The 20963-nt window shown below is 44.6% G+C and overlaps 1 long non-coding RNA gene across 1 annotated transcript in view; it reads right to left on the bottom strand.

Annotated features, from left to right (window-relative positions):
- Nucleotides 1-753: 753 nt before the first annotated feature.
- LOC122812234 overlaps nucleotides 754-20963 on the bottom strand; it is a 420127-nt gene continuing 399917 nt past the window's right edge. The window contains exon 4 of the long non-coding RNA XR_006366373.1: nucleotides 754-884. This is a non-coding gene — a long non-coding RNA (uncharacterized LOC122812234). The remainder of the gene's footprint in view (nucleotides 885-20963) is intronic.

Genomic DNA, 20963 nt, shown 5'->3' with positions numbered 1-20963 from the left:
GGTTGGCTGCAGAAAGGCTGATGGTCCATGAAGAGACACTGCACAAACAGCCTTTATACTTGCTTATATTATGACTCCCTTAGGCCAACACTTACCTGAGTAAGTGGCCACATATCAAAAAGAGTGAACATATGGGCTAAGATTCATGGGAGGGGGATTGGTGACCATCCAAAAAAACTTTACAATGTGAAAACTAAATTAAAAAAATAAGCAAATCTTGCAAAAATAAAATTAAGTAATGCATATATCTCTCATGTTAAACAGGCACTATTTTTTAAAAACAGCATTACTCTATAAAATGTAAATTGTACTAATAAGTGATGAGGATAAACAGTGCACAAAATTTTCACAAAATCATGTTGGATTCACCATTATGATAAAACTGCAGCATTCATGGGCAAGTACTTAATTTGATATCTGATTCTCTACTTGATTTTGTTCTTATCTGACTGAATCACAGAATGCATTTATAAATGTGACATCCATCTGACTTTTACTAATACGTGCAATTAATAAAACAAATAATCCGGGTATTTAGCAGAAAAATGTAGTGTTGTAACTTTCCAACACATTGAATTAATCTAGCAGTAGTTTGCCACTGCATGTCAGTCCCCTAAACTTCCTACTTCTCAATTACAAACAACTGACAAGAAAGACTAGAAAATTATATCTGCATGATGCATATAATATTTCTAACTAAAATCACTGCTATTAAATACAAACTTGTTTACCATTACAACCAAATTTGCTTCCGTTAGTGGACAGATGAGAGATGGTCCTAGTTGTGAATCCCGGTGGGCAGGTACAGCTATAGCTTCCTATTGCATTGTTACAGATGGAGTGATCACCACAGATATCCTTATCCCGCTGGCACTCATCAATATCTGCATTTCACACAGCAAATAATCATATTAAATATATAGGAATATACATCACTAGTACAGCTGTCAAACACACAATGACTTGCAATTTTCTCACTAATCAACATTAAAAGTGGACAATAATTGCATCACTGACTCAAACATGTGAAGAACTTGTTTGCTTTAAAGTATAACTAAGAAGCATTCACTTACTTTAAAGCCATAAACAAGTATATGTAATTTTATATCTAGAGAACTTGTTTTCTGGACAATATCACAGATAGTGTAAAAAATAAACCCTGTGATACAATAAAATCCTCACTGCTCATGTTAACTGTCCAGGGCAGGCCATGCGATTAGTGCAATGATAAGAAAATATAATTGAAACAAGTATGGCAGCAATCAGACAGATCAAATACTAGTGCTATTAGAGCTGACACACACTAGTAATCTCCATAAAGTCCTATGGATCGAGTTTGCAAACGCATGCTCTATATAAACACATGCACACTTTTGGCACCCATGTCCTCCCCCATCACAAACACACACACACACACACACACACACACACACACACACACACACACACACACACACACACACAAACAAACACGCACACACACATGCACAAACCGACACACATGTACAAACACACACACACACACACACACACACATACACACACACACACGCTCATATATACGCATTCATTCATACAGTCATGCCCCTAAAGAAATGCACACGAACATATTTTCACAGATACATACACTAACAAAACTTCCACTCCCATATCTTTTCTCAACTTACCTGCACCACATGTAACAGAGCAGAAACCTGGTTCAAGGCTCCCGAGAGCACTCCAGCACTACCTCATACCATGCTTTTCGGCCCCAAAATTTGGACCGAACCACAAAAGGAGGGGGAGTATCAATATTTGTCAAAGATACCCACACCTCCAGGTTGGCGGCACAGCACGAAGCATCAGAGAATATCCATGTGCAACTAACAGTGGGTAAAACTGCCTTCCAGTTTATAGCCTGCTACAGACCACCCTCCCAAACCCAGGAACCCCACTTGGCCTTCCTGAGAACACTGGAAAATATGAAGGTCTCTCCAAACACCATTATATTGGGTGACTTCAACTACCCAAACATAGACTGGGAGCATTACTCGAGCTCCAACACCCTAGCCCAAAGGTTCCTAGAATTTATAAACTCAAATGCTATGGAACAACTTGTTACCACTCCCACAAGAGGGGAAAATGTACTGGACCTGATCATCACCAACATGGGAACTCTATGCTCCAGACCAGAAGTGTATCCCTCACTGGTAAGATCAGACCATAAACTAATCTCAATGGATATTCACATCCCGACTCCACCCCCTGCCCTGAAAACCACAGTGAAAAACTTCTCTAAAGCAAATTTCACACTCCTCAAAACCAAGGTGGAATCCTTCAAAGCCCCCGGGCCTGTGGAAAATACAGCCCAGACCACAGAATCCTTTAGAAACGCATTCTATGAACACCTTCAGGAATGCATGGATCATACAATCCCAAATAAAACAAAGACCCAATACTCCAAAGGCAGACGTCCTGTCTGGTGGACCCCAGCCATAAACAAACTATACAATAGAAGGAGGAAGCAACTACATGATAGAGCAAAATCCCAAAAAGGGAAGGCATCTCTGATCAGTATTAGCAAAAAACTACGGGCACTCATAAAATCGTCTAAGGCCAGCTTCGAGAGAAAAATTGCACAGGAGACTAAGGATAATCACAAGGCTTTCTTTAGTTATGTTAGGAACCTGGGTGAGAATTCCCAGATATGCTCAGAATTAGTCCAAAATGACAAAAAAATACACCGAACTGACAGACATTGCCAACATCCTAGCTGACAGGTTCAGCGCAAACCCCCCCCTCCCCACCAAAAGGGCAAATATCTATCCCAGCAGAGTGCTGCCCCCCTGACATCTCAGATGCTCAGGTAAGAGCTGCCCTCTCCAAAGCAAAAAACACAGCATCAATGGGATCAGACCATATCCCGGGCTGCATCCTACATGAACTTCAAGAAGAGCTAAACCCAAACCTAAAACTACTGTTCAATCTCAGCCTTACTACAGGATATGTACCCAAAGAGTGGCATACAGCAACAGTGGTCCCTCTCCACAAAGGTGGTGCCTCAATGGATCCTGGAAACTATTGCCCCATAAGCCTGACTAGCTTGGTCTGCAAAGCTATGGAAAGGATCATCATGGACCTCATAAATAAAGATATTGGGGACTTACAGACATTGGATCCTACCCAGTTTGGCTTTGTTAAGGGCAGATCCTGCCTCTTAAACCTGGTTGATTTCTTTGAAACAGTCACCAAGGCCATTGACGAGGGGACGGTGGTCCACACAGCCTACCTGGACCTCACAAAAGACTTCGATACAATACCCCACTCGGGCATTATAGATAATCTCACCAGCTTAAATATAAACCCCTATGTCACTAGATGGGTTGCAAACTGTCTCAAGGACAGAACCCACATGGTTAGAATTGCTGGAGCCATGTCAGACTCCAAACCAGTTACAAGTGGCATCCCACAAGGCTCAGTCCTGGGACCTCTCTTGTTCGGTATATATTTCTCGGAGGTACAGGCCAACATGGAAGGAATGTGACTGACCAAGTTCACAGATGACTGCAAACTGGGCACCATAATCAACTCTCCAGCCGACACAAGCATCCTCCAAAAGGGCCTCATAGAAACAGACAACTGGTGCCAGAGCCATGGCCTCAAGCTAAATGCCAAAAGGTGTATGGTCATCCCCTTTGACAAAAACAAACTGCCCACAAATTACCACATAGGTGGTAATCCATTAAGTACAGAAGAAGTAATTAGGGACCTGGGGACCCAAGTTGACAGCAATCTCTCATTTGACAACCATGTGGCCAAAGTGGTTAGAAAAACATTTTATATAGCCCACCTAATCATGAAGGGATTCACATCTAGATCAGGGGAGGTCATCGTGCCTCTTTACTCATCCCTCATCAGGCCCTTAATTGAGTACAATGCCCCTTTTGGGATGTACCTTACCAGACACCTGCAGCAACTGGAAAGACCCCAAAAGTACCTCACCAAGAGGATCAAATGGCTCAAACAGATGCAATATGCTGCCCAGTTTAAGAAACTCCAGCTCTACTCAGTGGCATACCACCTGCTCAGAGGCGATCTGTGCCTGACGTATAAAGCCATGTCCAACCCGGAATTAATGGACATGCTGCACCTCAGAAAATCCAAATCCCATCGAGCTACGCGCTCGAGAGACTTGAACCTCAGCACTGAAATAAATAGGACATGCTGGAGGGACAGATTCATAACCCAGAGGCTCCCTTTACTCTGGAATAAAATCCCAGTCCAGGTTAGGCAGAGTCCCTCACTGACGCTCTTCAAGAGGAATCTTGATGAGTGGATCACTTCTGTGTCACTGTTACACAGAGGCACAGTATACTAACCTCGAAAAAGGGCATAGCAAAATTAATTTAAAATGGGTGACGAAAGCCAAACACACTCTGGCTAGGCTTATAAATGCCCTAGGGCAGATAGCCTAGTATGAACCTATGAACCTATGTACTTCCATAGGAATGATTGGCTGACTGTGATGTCACCATCATCACATTTTCCTTCTAGAAAACAATTTTACCTGAGCAAATTGGAAGCCACATATATTTCCAGAAATACACATGACTAATTAGTATTCGCCAATCCCCCTGGTTGACACTAGCATGCAGCTTTACCAGAGTCATCACAGAGGCACCTATGTAGGGAAGATCTCAATATTATAGCACTCTGTGAATTGGAAAGACTTAACCCAATGTGTAAACCTTCCAACTTAAGGCTTCTGCATGTAAAAGAATTGTGACCTGAATTCTGTTCATAATCAGGTTGTTATACATTGATAATATGGATGCCAAGAAATTCACAACAAGAGCAGAGTGAGGTGCAGATCAAGAATGGAATAGTCACATCCATGTTGAGTACTTAGAATAACTGCTTTGTGAAGAGAGAGGTGTGATCATATTTATGTGTATATGACATACAGCTGTAGTCCCTCCAATATACTACTACATACAGAAAAAAGTGTAGGAGTGCAAAATGCATTACAGCTTTGAAAGCTGTAAAAAAACTTAATGCTGCTGCACAGACAGCCAGTGGCAGAATGTAAGTGTCAACGGCTTTGAAGGCTTAAATACTTAACTCTGCCACACTGTTTTTATTGTATTTGCATTCTTTATGTGAATTTTACTGTGATAATGCTTTGGACACTGTTGTACGTTGTCTGCTGCTAGGGCACTAGCAAAGGACTAGAGCTTAACAATACCATGAGATGCTTAACAAAATGTAGGTTAAGCACTGTTTTTATGCCAGAAATGTGTTTAATAAAGTTGTCATTTTTATGAATATGGAGTATAACCACAGTTATCTAAGTACTACAAGACATTTAAGACTGCTAACTGGGCAGTGGAATATCACTGTAAACTCAGTCATGTGTTTTGTTAAATGTAATACACTGCACTATTTCCATCTGACTTTGCATGCTGTAGTGATAGTTAAAGCTTAGGTTTTTTGCCTATATCTACAGAAGTAAGAATAGTAAATTACTTTAGGTAATTTACTGTAATAAATGAATATATACTGAAATATTAGATATCATAACAACTGACCACACAACTCATTGAAACACAACTATGCTTGCAAGCTTGCCTTAATTATTCAGCACTCATTCTGACATACATGCACACTGTAATTGACAAATGGGACATGCACACAATTTGCATCATGTATACTCAAATCATCACATCCATCACCCCACACACACACACACACACACACACACACACACACACACACACACAACTATCTAATACATTTCCACACTAAAGCACCATATTTTGCTGGTGGGGAAACCCACCTTACTCTCATCACACAGTAGGTTGTGCTCTTAGATGCCTACAACTTTAAATATACTATCTCCAGCAATAGATGACGATAAGAAAAAGACACATTTTCAGTTTGTTCATATCTGTGATAAGCTGAGCTATGCATTCAGTAAACTGGGACACAGATCAACAAATGCAATTAGCAGAATGGCACACACACACACACACACACACACACACACACACACACACACACACACACACACACACACATAAACACACACATATATACATACTCATATACACACACAAATAACTGCATGTACTGCATTTATCAGGTACCATTATAATAAAAAACAGACATGAGTGAGGGCTTAGAGACAAGAAAGGTCTGATATTTTAACATATGAATATTCAAAACACCAGTGCCTGGTACAGGGGAATAACATCTTCAGTTTGTGATGACTTTTGGCTGCAACATCAATGAGATGAAGGACATATTTTATAGGTTTTGGCCAATGTAACAGCAGATATTTTATTTTTTACTACAGCAGTACCTGATAAATGCAACATTTTATAGGAATGGGAACAACATTGGACAGCAATTTTGATTGTATAAAATCCATTCAGATACAAGTCCAGTCAGCAGTTTAATGACAATAAATAATTAAGATCTTCTGCATGGAGAAATTGTACTTTCTGTACTCATTTGTTTGAAACAAAACATTTATATCTAAAAATAAGTACAACATAATTGAAAAAAGGGAATGGATTACTTATAACATATTTGTGCAGTGCATTTCGTGTAGGTGATGCACCTTCCCCCGGATTCATGAAGCTCGGCGCAAGGCCGGTGTAAGGCCTGTGCTGGCCGTGTGGCGTATAAATGGTGTAGTAGTGCCATATGCATATTAATGAAGGTGTGCCGCTACCGCATCCACGTGCATAGGACACGTGCGCGAGTGCATGGGGCATTACTAAGCTATGCCCGGAGGCGTGTCAATGTCGGCTGGTGATGAGCAACCTAAACTGCTGAATCTTATAGCCTGCCTGCAATAGTAATCACACCTATCAGTGTCCGTGGATAATGAAACGTGTGCAAAGCATGCAAGACAGTTCCCGGCCACACAAAATGGAGAACCAAACAGAAATGCACGCAACATAATATGAGTTTCCATCCATGGAACAAATGATATTTAAAATCGTGTGTCTGTAATGTACTGCACTGTCAGAAGTTATACCCAGTGGAAGTGAAGCGCATCATGTCAGTGCACCGCCAATACACATGTCTAGCCCCATGGGTATGGTCACCAGCAGTCCCACAGTGGTAGTGATAGTACACAGCAGGGCAGTTGTGGCTATATAACAACTGTAAAGAAACCTGACAGTCCAAATTGTATACCAAACACACACAAACACATGTATATTAAACTGTGCTATACACATGAACAGGAACATAACCATCACATGCACATAGGATGCTATATGCGGAACCGGGATATCCAAAAGTAGAACCCATGCATGCAAATGCAATACGCAACAACCCCTGTATAGCACATAACCCGCACCCATGTCCGAATGTCCACCAAATCCAGCTACCAGCCTTGCGCATCCGTACACCTACACATAGCGAGTATTCCCCATATGTAGTAGTATCGTCCTAGGCAGTGTCCGGATTGCAAATATGTATCCCACATTTGTAAACATCCCATCACAGGTACGTAAATCCAAATGCCCACGCGTTAATGTTACGGCAAAATGTGTGTACATCCCGCGTGGGATAAGTAACCTGTTGAAACCTCAGAGTTGTTTACACACCACGGTGTCCATTACTGTACACATCTGGACAAAACATGTATGTGTAGTCACGGTACTGTTCAGTTTCTACACAGACATGCAAATCATACTACACAGGATGGAACAGCTGTCCACCATGCAGGTCACCCCACTAGGGTTGTCACCTGTTCAGATGGCCAAGGTGGGACATCCTGTGTAGAAATGTGTGAATTTGCAGGATAAAACATACCCCCGGCCAGTGCAAAGGACAGAATTACATGTGTATGCCAAGATAAAAGCTTATGCCATAGCATTTGAATAGCTTATGCTATCCCAAATAATAGTTATGTGTACCAGATACAAAATACCTGTATCATGCAACTAGTAAAGAAAATAAGAAATATATTATTGTCTTAAAATCACAGGACATTTGCCATGTCTTAGGTGTCATCGCAGGACACAGCTGTCCAAAGTGGGACCTCCCCTCGCAAAGAGGAACAAGTGGTAACCCTACTCCCCACTGAATTATCGACAGTATATATTCAACTCAATCACATACCAACACCACCTCTCAACCTATTACAGCAACAAAACCTGGACAAAGCCTAAAAGGATGGGTGGACAAATAGGAACAGATGTAATTACTGCTCTCACAAGCTTCGAAAGTTCACTGAATAATAGTATGTACATAAGCAGGAAATGTTGTGAAGGATGGGGGGTAGTCCCCAGTATTACGGAGGTCCGTACATATATACTGTAACAAACCGTCACATATGTTGACTGTACTACTGCATACCCATAGTTAATTCATAGATAAGTCATGTGCAAAATAATAACCCTCGTAAGAATGAATACAGGAAATAGTCAAATGTGAATGGAAACACCACTCACCGTGAATTATGTATCGTAACCACCCCCACCCATATTATGCATTGCCAACATCATAAGCTGCTGACAGGTGCCCAAACACCTGTGTCTGTAAACACAGATTAAATGTTTAAAATGGACAAACCCTGTCCATGTGCTTTGTCTGACATTTGAACATGGTCAGGGCAGTTCTGTTCACCAGGCAGACAAGCCTAAACCCAGATCATCACATGAACACCCTGACAATCAAAGACCTGTATATGTCAGGACTATAAGCCTTTGGGTTCTGAATATCTCTGCAGTGATGAAATATGCAGCTTGGGTCCAGAGCAGTAGGGAATAGGGAATGTGTAACATGTAGTACCACATTTTTCCCAGCAGGAGAATGGATGCCTGTGACGTAAGTGAAGCGGTGAGGCATATGTTAATGTAGCTATGTACTATGGGTATGCATAGAAATGATTCAGAACACCAAACATATAGTGGTTACAGCATCCGGCCAACGTGAATGCAGTCCAGGTTGAACAACGACTACAGCACATATAATGTGAAAGTGTAATGAATGCGTCTGTGCTGTACAGACAGTTAAATATGTAAAGGTGAACATGTGTTTCGCAAACGTCCATTAACCGGATTACAGATAATTACTGGTACTGTCACAAGTAATAAAGCCCACGTAAGCACAAAGACGTAGTAAATATATGTAACCCACAATAAGGATATGCATGCGCGCCTGCGCATAACCCACAATAAGGAAATGCAAGTGCGCCTGTGCGTGTGTGATCCGCTCACAGCATAGTAAATGAATGCTGTTTCCCCCACGTTAGTTATACATGGCTGAAACCTGTTAACCTCGTAAAGTATGAAACCAGACAAAGCCATGCAAACTACCAGTACAAATAGGGACAAACCCCAGATATGTGCCAGAACAAACATAGAAAGTGGATAGAATAATGGGTGTGTCAGTAGCATGGATTCTCTGAAGGGTATGCAGTCGTAACCTGAACTGCTTGCCAGAATTGCCCACCATAAGTCTCAAATGAAATGCCACTACATTGCCAGATAGACACAGGTTTATGTAAAACACAACGAAGATAAAGGGGCAACCAGTTGTACACTCTGCGACAATCTGTATAGTGGAAAGGTATGGTATGGATATAGATATATGTGTATACACATAATCCACAGACGTAAACCAAAGCAAGTTATGAAATGAGGATTGTACATGTATATATGTATACACAACAGACTTATGTCCCGTAGATATGACATATGTACATATATAGGCCACGTTATATCTAATATGGGTAGACAAACAGACATGCAGGAAAGGTGAATGAACCGCAGCATTCCAAACCAGTGGCCAGAAAGTGACAGTCCAGCAAGTTCTACACTTTAAACATGCAGATAGGTGTCCATTGCAGGACTCCAAAAATTGATTTTTACGTAGTGTCAACCGACATTGACACAAAATAATTGACCGCAGCAAATACGAAATAGCTGTATATGTAACAGTATCAGGTGCAAGGGTGATGACACATGTGTCGATAGAATGTATGACGTACAAACTGATATCTGGAGAGTGGGGAGTGCATATAAGTGTCTCCACACTTCAATACCGCACACATTAAACATGTGTAATGGGTACTGTAGAGGGTTGTCAGGTATGGGAATCATGGGTATGCAGAAATGGGCCTAGGTGTTGTTTGGCAGAGATTTCATAGGCCCGCCTATATTCTCAATAATGGGGCAAACCATCCACTGGATATTGCGGAAACCATTTTGGCAATATGTAAGGCCCTATAACAGTGTCATGTAGGAGATTATCATGGATGGACATGCGTATGACCAAGATGGTACCCATAACTGGCAAACTGTCAGAATAACACAGCTGCACTAAGGCATAGTACATGAAATACAAATAGGGACTATATTAGATATACCCCAGACAACATCAGAATGTTGTGAGAATACTGGCGTACCCATGAATATGGATGTTATGAGTGTTACTAATCATGTAATGGAAATGTCAGTCACTATTATCTACCGCACAGTTTGTAATGCCTTGCCAGCAATTTACCAGAAAGGCACATCACTATGACAAATGTAACAAGGGCAAAGGTCAAACGTCAGGGCGTTTACCCATAATGTGTACAGGTTAGGGGTATGAAGGTAACCTGTCCAAAATACATGTACAGAACTAGTGATACTAGGTGGACAGGTGAGAAGAAAGACATCAGGACAAATGAGAAAACATGTACAAGTCACACGCATGTACTCCGACAAATGTGAATGACAACGTATGCCCTGTGAATGTTAATGTGGAAGGTTAATAGACACAAAAGTAATGTGTCCCTCAGGGTGTCATGCAGTGTCACCGTAACAATGTCCAGTCCCCCAGACACGTACATGAGCTCTGCCACTGACGGAAAGCACAAATACCGGTGCACACATATGGTACATGATAGACCAATTAGTGTAGATAAGCAGCTGTTGGCCTGTGTGAGGAATACAACTGTCTGGGTGGGTGTGTCCTGTAATATAAATGTAATGGCATGTGGCCTGTGATGCCACCATACAGTGTGTGTATTGGTGTCAGAAAGTTGATATTTTGTATCAGACACATACTCCGCAACTGTACAGATTTACGCAGAATGTGCAGAGTTCTGCCTCATATGTTCCACGTAACAGTAACATTCTGGCACTTTCATGATAACTGAAGACATGAAATAATGACAAGCATGTGAGTAAGACACCAAATCCGACAGAAAAGCCATACTAATGCAAAACCTATTGTTGTGTCAACTATCTACGTTTGTAAGAGCAACATGTCAATACTGCCCCTATGTGTCCCACTATCAGATAAGGCCTTGTCCAGCAACTTGCTCTAGGAGGTGGAGTGGTATGAACAGAAACAGATACATGTGTGAGGAAACAGCAATATCGACTGCAAGATAACGCAGAAGGTATGAAATGCGCTGCAGTAGGATGTGCAGTACTATCCGCAGGTATGTGCTGACATGTCAAATGACGCAGCAGTCTACATGAAGAACCTATAGGGCTGTCACCTTTACAAAAGATGATAGTGGGACATACCCACAGCCATGCACACAGCACAAATAGACATAAACACATCAAAACTAGGCCATGATACATGAAGCCTCCGGCGTGTATGAGTACAGTGAGAGTACAGCAAGGATAGATGTCTGCCAAGATATACAGCAAATGCCTGTAAGGGCGTGTAAAACTGCCCGTAACATGGATGTTGCATGGACAATGTTGGGATTTGCAACATACCCCATTGGTATGTGAAAGCTATGCAAATATGCGATACATGAAACAGTCAGCTGTCCATGCAAGAGCAGAGTTATGGGCAGAAAATAGATTATATATACATATATATAGAGAGAGAGATACAGACATACACACACGCACATGTGGCAGGGCTGGTAATCGAACCTACACATGACTACCCTATCACACTACAGCATGACGCATTTAGAGAACATGCTACCAAGATTACTAAACACAGCAGACACACAGGCATTCTACTAGGTACATGTCAACATCCGCAAAGACAAAGACGTCAGCAGGATACATCTGTGTTGCGAAGCGTCTAAAAGCATAACCTGAGTCCCCAGGCAGACGGGAGGATGCACACACACACACATCTGGCAAGCCTGGGAATCGAACTTACACCTAACTACCCTATCACACTACAGCATGACACATATACAGAACGTGCTACCGAGATTACTGAACACATCACTCCCAGAGGCATACTTCTAGGTGGGTGACATCATCCGCAAAGGCAAAGACGCCGATAGGGAATGTATGTGTTGTGAGGCATCTAAAAGCATTACTGTGTCCCCAGGCAGCTGGAAACAAACACACACATACACACACACACACACACACACACACACACTTGGAAGGGCCGGGAGTTGAACACACACTTACCTACTCTAATACACTACAGCATTATGCATTTACAGAATGCGCTACAGAGATTACTGAACACAGCACTCCCAGAGGCATACTTCTAGGTGAGTGACATCATCCGCAAAGGCAAAGACCCTGATAGGGAATGTATGTGTTGTGAGGCATCTAAAAGCATTACTGTATCCTCAGGTAGCTGGAAACACACACACACACACACACTTGGAAGGGCCAGGAGTTAAACACACACCTACCGACTCTAACACACTACAGCATTACGCATTTACAGAACGCGCTACCGAGATTACTGAACACAGCACTTCGAGAGGCATACTTCTAGGTGGGTGACATCATCCGCAAAGGCAAAGACGCCGACAGGGAATTTATGTGTTGTGAGGCATCTAAAAGCATTACTCTGTCCCCAGGCAGTTGGAAACATACACACACACACACACACACACACACACACACACACACACACTTGGAAGAGCCGGGAGTTGAACACACACTTACCTACTCTAACACACTACAGCATTATGCATTTACAGAATGCGCTACAGAGATTACTGAACACAGCACTCCCAGAGGCATACTTCTAGATGGGTGACATCATCCACAAAGGCAAAGATGCAGATAGGGAATGTATGTGTTGTGAGGCATCTAAAAGTATTACTGTGTCCCCAGGCAGCTGGAAACACACACACACACACACACACACACACACACACACACACACACACACTTGGAAGGGCCGGGAGTTGAACACTCACCTACCAACTCTAACACACTACAACATTACGCATTTACAGAATGCGCTACCGAGATTACTGAACACAGCACTCCCAGAGGCATACTTCTAGGTGGGTGACATCATCTGCAAAGGCAAACATGCCGATAGGGAATGTCTAGAGAGTGAGCAGTCTGAAAGCATATTACCGTCCCAAGGTAGAAGTACACAAACACGCCAGTGCTGTCATCGGGCCAACTAAATATCTACGGAGCACAACAACACTAAATAGATACAGGATGCATGACAGACAGTACACCCTTCAAGAGAGCAACAAGTGTGTTCAATGTAGGCATCCATCGTGACATTGAAATTGGACATCTGGTGCCTGGATGACCACCATGGCTATACAGGATGTCAATGGCCATGCCCACACGCTTAGTATCACATGTCTGTTTGGAATGTACTGTGTGTCCATCTACACAATGGCGTACTGGGCATGCTCACACAATTAGCTGTTGCAAAGGGCCATCTTGCATGCACACGGAGTCTAATCATGGAAGGGAGCAATGTGGAATGTACTGTGTGTCCATCTACACAACGGCGTACTGGGCATGCTCACACACTTAGCTGTTGCAAAGGGCCATCTTGCATGCACACGGAGTCTAATCATGGAAGGGCACAGTGTGAAATGTACTGTGTGTCCATCTACACAACTGCGTACTGGGCATGCTCACACACTTTGCAGTTGCAAAGGGCCATCTTGCTTGCACACGGAGTCTAATCACGGAAGGGTGCAGTGTGGAATGTACTGTGTATCCATCTACACAACGGCGTACTGGGCATGCTCACACAGCAGTTGCAAAGGGCAATCTTGCATGCAGATGGAGTGTACACACAGAAGGGCACAGTAAGGTATAACTGTCCTCACACACAGGGCAGTCACACATGCAGTGGCCTGTACACACACAGCTGCCATCACAGCTGTCACAGGTGCAGGTCACACACGTACACACTGCAGTGTACACTGTAGCTGTCAAGTCAGCACCATGTCATTGATGCAGCACTACACAGCCTTACGGTCCCACAACACCATGTGACACATGGGCTGTGCAGTGGTGTACACCAGCTGTGCAGAGTACACACGTACCAACAAGGATCCAACAGGTGTTATGCATTGCAATGATACCAGTATACATGAACAGGTCGGCTCAAGACATACCATGGTCCTTACACAACTGTGACACCTGACTGTTGCTGTACACCAATGAACACATGTCAGGGTATGTCATACATGTGATTGTGTGGATGTGTGCATGGAATGCACACACAACACATACATACATACATGGCCTTTGATGTACCTCGTGCATAACACTGGCCTAATCAATGCTACACACGCGAATTGAAGGTGGGCCCATGTCTGTTGACTGCTCACACTACAGGGGGTAGCAGTGTTGACCGGGACACACACCCTTGTACTGGTCGCCTGTGACACCCGTGATATCATACCACAGTCCATGTGTTATGTATGTCAACACACATGTCCAACAATAGCAATGCATACAAACATGGCAACAGGAGACACATGTGACATCTGTACTGTGCATGCAGCAAACATGCATGTGCAGTGGCCGATGTCGGTAACATACTTGCACCTATCTACGACATGCAGACGCAATTGACATCTGTATACGGTGACATACAAACAGCACGTATGGAGGGATGTGTGTACATAATGTGGTGAACCACCTGTCTAGATGTATGTGTGCAGGGGGTGGCTCACAGTTGTGTCACACACCATCATATCATGCCATGTGCTAACTGTACGCTATGTCGCTGTTATGTGATGGTGCTGACATAATGCATACACAGCGGTCAGGTGTTAACAACTATATGTCATATGGCACCTGTAACACCTACAACCTCCCGTGTGTATACAGCAGCACATTTGCCAGATATAGCGTTGGTACACATAATGCAATCAATACCGCTGTATGTCCATCAAACGTGTCATCATATGGCAGGTGTATCATTCCCAGCACTGCTATGTGTGTCCGAATGTGTGACCAGGGATGCCACATATCGTGGGGAATATGACCCAGTTGCTACACAACCCTGTACACCATTGTAGAGATCTGTACATACGTCAGTGTGGGAAGCATGACGTTCATCGGTGAGGTGCATCACACACATTGGCTGTCCGTATACACATGTGTGGTCACCACAGTGTGTGTGTGTCTGTATGTATGTCTGGTGCTTGGTGTGAGTGTGTATGCTAATATACGGTGGGAAATTATCACTGGCCCCATGTGTTGACTAACCCGTAATGGTGAAGTATTGCACAACCCTGTTGATGCCATAGGTCCCAGCCATACTGGCTACCTGTACTTGTCCCTTTTCTGTGACATGTCATGTGGTTGCATAGTACTGTGAGGATGATGACCACACAGGCAAGGGTTCCCAGTTGCACACTATGGGGTGTGTGTTATAGTGGTGTACACCCCATGAATGTGGCCATGTTCATGTACTGTCACAGGGTCCTACTGCTGCACAGTGTGGCCTCCAGCTACCAAGTGACACCTCACATCATCATTGGCCAGGCCGCTGTGTACAACCCCTGCACCATGTCACCATACCTGTAATGTGTCCTGCTATGTATGTCACATCTATGTCCAGTGTAGCCTGTGGCACCGACCACATGTGTCAGGTGCAGTATATGTGCGGACATCTGTGTCATGTTGGTGTGTCCAACAGTCAGGATGAGGGTACATGTAGCATGCTGATATTGCCAGACGTACCTGTGTGTACTCCACAGTTACACGTGGGGGACTGCAAACACTGCTACCTGTAGGCACATGCAAGTACACCATAGGAGGGAACCAGGGTATCACAACCAATATGGTGCTACAGATGTAACCGAGACACATACCGTGAACACATCACAATGCATGCTGCACCTGCACTACATGGTGTGACTGGTGCATGTCGACAGTACACAACCTATGTCACATACACGACTCAGTATTCACACGCAACCACTGCAACATACACATCCCTCACTATGCATACACAGGTGTTACATACACCTCTCACTATGCTGTTCACCCTGTGCATCAGAATATATGTGCATAACCCTGCACCGATGGTGTGGATGATAGGGATGCAGCACAGGCTTCATCATATGCACAGGGTGATATGTTTGCCAGGGGCATAGGCTGCACCAATGGATAACATCATGTGTGTGTGTAAGGGCCGGTGAGTTGTCTGGACATGTCTGTGCAGAATGCATATGGATGTTGTGGAGCCCTACAGTTATGTTTGCTGTGTGCGTGTATGTGTGTACACAGTTGTGTCATTTGTGATGCCTGCACAGGGTATAATTGACAGCCCCAGATTATACAGTGCAGGTTGTACAGCTCACTGTGTCCGTCCATGGCCACGTGACCTGTGCCTGCCTGGGGTTGCACGGGCACTACCAGGTGGAGGTACAGAGTGGCTACTGTCCGACACATGTCCGCTGGAACCGTGTCCCCACTGAGACCATCCAGGGCCATGTCCACGTGGCCTGCTGTGTCCTGGTGTTGACAGCACAGCACCAGCTGCACTGCTACTGCTACCGGCACTATGGGAGCAGGCATGTGAGGTGGCACGCTCACGTTGACCTACACTAGGTGGTGTTGCTGGCCTACATCCACGTGGGCTATGCCTTACCCCTACCAAATGTTCCAGCACAGACAGCTCCCGCTCACGGTTTGCCATGCCTCGGTCAAGGATTCCGACCATGTCACCTAGTCGCCTATCCAGAACATTAGCAATCTGCTGTTGAGCATTTGCCAATGCCTGGATGTTGTCAATTACGGTATCATTAGCAGCCCTCTGCAGCCTCTGCCCTTCTCTTTTCTGCCATTCAGCATGTGCCTGTGCCACCATTACAGTCCGGAACATGCGTCTGGTGATACCAGCTGCTGCGCTCTGTCCTGCAGGTGCATGTCTGCCAGAGGTCCTCCTACGAGCTGCACCGGCCACGTGCCTGTGTGGCACATCTGCAGTCATTACACTGACACCATGGTGTGTAGACACACCTTCTGTAGCCACCACACGTTCCTGTTCCATGCCAACAGATGCTGACTGTCCTTCCTCTATGGCCACCGGTGATGCAGTATGTGTTGGCAGCAGAACTGTGTGCGGGGAAGAGGGGGACATAGCTGGGATGGTAACCATTGGCACAGATTCAGCCCCTGACAACCCTGCCTGTACCTCATGCATATGTTCATCATCGCTAGTATCTGTGGGGACACTAACATCAGATGGACCGCAGGAGGGTAACGCACCTACATCACCTGTGAATGCAAAGAAATACTGTAAAGTACAATAGACACAGACAGATACACACACACACACAGACACACACACACACACACACACACACACACACACACACACACACACACACACACACACACACACACACACACACAGACACACAGACACACACACACACAGACACACACACACACAGACACACACACACACAGACAGACACACACACACAGACACACCATGCATGTGATTTGCCAGATGGCATGCAGCATGCCTGCGATACAGCAGAGGGCATGCAGCTCAGACATTAATAGTGTTAGTAAGCATACCTCCCTGGGGTGCACACTACAGCAAGCAGGTGTCATATCAGTAGCCATGCAGTTCACACAATCATGGTAGTATGCATGCATCCCTGTGATACACCATGTGGCCCAGAACAGGATAAAAGTACACATGGCTGACGTGACCTTGACATGTAATCTGCTGACATGTGCATTAACATGCATACATGTTTGACACACTGGTGTCCTCATACATGTACAGCATCATAATGGGCTTCACATTGCAGTGTTGTGTGTATGCCCTACAGATAGAATGCATGTTAAGCAAATGTGCATGAGCATGGGAGGGTAGTGTGAGCCGTCTACATTGCTATACAGTGTGAAGTACACACACTGTGCCATCGCATGGCAACATGAGGCATGTATGTTGCTGTAGAATGCATAATATGTACACATTGCATAGCCATAACTGCAACACAGTCATGATGTTCGACAGATCGTATATGGTAGACTTCAGTGACACCTCCAGTAGCTGTGCACAGGCTTTTAGGTTGTCCAGTGTACCACATCAACTGTATAATCGGTCAACTAAGGCAATAATTGGACCATGTGTGGACAATGTGCAACAGGTTGTATACACATCCCAAGTACTGTGTGGCTACCTGTCTCTGGCCATCCCCCATGGCCATGTGTGCACATGTGTTGGCCAATTGTGTGTGATGGGCATCTTCTCCACATGTCTGTGAGGTCCCATATGACATACACCCATACATGTCAGATATGTCACAATCCACAGGGCTATGCAGACAACAGGTTGTATGTTTGGTATGTGGTGTATAGGTCATGCGATAGTGTGACATTATTTCAGACAGAACACTACATGTCTGGGACATGTCAGGTGGCACATCACAATGTGTGCACCCAATGCAGGGGCATATGATACAATGGTGACACTTGTGGGCTGCCCATATCACAGCTCACTGTGTGGTACTCTGTGCGTACCACACATGTTGTTCTAATGCATACTACATATGCCTCCATTGTAGAACACCTCCCCGTTGTATGCACAGCTGACCACACATGTCGCAATGACAAGTACTGTGGTTTCAAGTCTGTGTATCTTTACATTTGAATATATTGCACATGGGTGGCATGTGTGAATGCATGGTGGTGCGACCTGCATATCGTGACTGGAACAAACATCAGGTGTGCAAGTGTTAACTGGCCACATGGCAAATAGATATACACTGTAACATGCCTGATACTGATGACAGTCTCACCTGCAATGGACCCATGACTGTGCGGCACGCCAGAGGTACCTGTATAGGGGTGAAACACCAGTATGAACATTATCCATGACTGTATGACAGCCACAGGTTGCACTGTGCATGTGCACACATTCACCTGTGTAATAGTATATAGTATGCATATGTGTGCATACACAACGTAGCATACTGTAGTATGCAGCATGTGTGTCCACATACCTGGCATATGTTGTTACTTTACATTATGTACAGTGACACATGCAACTACATGGGATATAATAGCCATATGTGCATTACTGACTTACCAGGCAACTCCAGGCTCATTGGTTGGGAGACACCCACCTCCATGATGGCAGCTAGTGTTTCTGGATGCTGCTCCCTGGGTGTCCCCAGACTGGCCAGTAGCTCCTCGGTGTGTGTGAGTGTGGGCTGGGTTGGTGGCCCACCACCTGTTCCACCTTGTTCCCTGGTGATTGCAGTGGCACGCTGTTTTGCATGTCGCATCAGGTCCATGCAGTTTCTGCGCACCTGCTGGTCAGTGCGGTTATGGCCACCCACATCGTTCACCCTCCTGCGTAGATCCTGCCACAGGTCATCCTGCTGCTGGGCATGCTGTGGAACACATGGCTGAGCAACAAGTCATAGTTGTCCTGGCGGGTGTATGCTGGGAGGCGTGTATGGGGCATTATCTGTAAAACATAATGATGGTGACAGGTCACAGTTTCAGAGATGTACAGAGATACTGCTGCACATACATTTCTATGACATCTACTGCATCTGCACAGTAATCTTGCAAAGCACCATGACACTGACATGACTGACGTGTTTGTGTCACACATGTCACACCTATTATGCATTGGATATCATCACCATATATGTGTGTCACCTCATTACAGTGTTCATACTTCATGTAAATGCTGTATTGCTGTGGGCATGTATATTTGCCTGCACATGTGTTCTTACCTATCTGCACATGCCTCGATGTGTCCACGGTACTACTGTTGACCTGGATGCTGTGTATATGTCACATATCAACACAGACACAGCTGGAATGAACTTGAGCAGTGACAATGCACACATACGCATGGACACCTGTACATGCATGTGTTTTGCCATATACATCTACAAAGCACTGTATAACTGTTCAACATCCTGACACGGATCGCCTGTATTACACATGTGATAGATATGGGACAATGGATAGTCAGACGACATTCGCAGGGATGGTCATCAACCATAGCATGTGCGGGCACGGTTTCCACGCTGTTACAGATGGCCATTGTGCCACTGCAAGCTGCATCAGTGCCACATTACTGATCCAGTCAGTTGATAGTACATCTACCATGCGGCCATCACACCATGTATGACTGGGATGACATCTGCAGCTTTGATGGACAGGGTTGCATGGTATGGCAGGAGTATGTCACATATATGGCACAGGGATCTGTCCAGCCTGTGGCGATCCTAGTATTAGGATGGTGGCTGTCCATGACATATGCCATATAGATCAGGATATGGACATGTAGCATGTCCATCATCATGGTGTAGCAAATGTCCTTCTGCAAGGCAGACGGCATGCTGCATAGTGGAGGTGTGGATTGTGAAGGCTCAGGCATTACCCCTTACAGGTGGTATGTGATCCAATATTGGTCACTATAGTGCTGTATATGCCTGGCAAGTGATTTCCGTGCTCATGGATGGCACCCTGACATGACATGGGTACCTCAGATGACTACCTAAGGGGCCTGGAGACGTCACCATGTCGGGGGGTGCACTGCACAGCACCATCCCTTACACAGTGTCCATAATGTTGACCACAGCCTAGGTAGCAGTTTATGGGTACAGGGATGTTCACCTAGTGGTGACACTGCTGGTATCATCCATCAGACTGTGCACATATGTCACACACCTCACACACACAGCCCATTCTGTATGTTGTTCACAACACTGACACAGCTAAACTGATAGGTCATGGCCATTCACAGCCTTACATACACAGATG

This window comes from Protopterus annectens, chromosome 9.part0 (assembly GCF_019279795.1).
Source record: "Protopterus annectens isolate FY-2018-M chromosome 9.part0, PAN1.0, whole genome shotgun sequence".
In the NCBI taxonomy this organism is placed as follows: Eukaryota; Metazoa; Chordata; order Ceratodontiformes; family Protopteridae; genus Protopterus; species Protopterus annectens.
The sequence above is the reverse complement of the archived record's forward strand: the minus strand, read 5'-3'. Positions and strand labels throughout refer to the sequence as shown.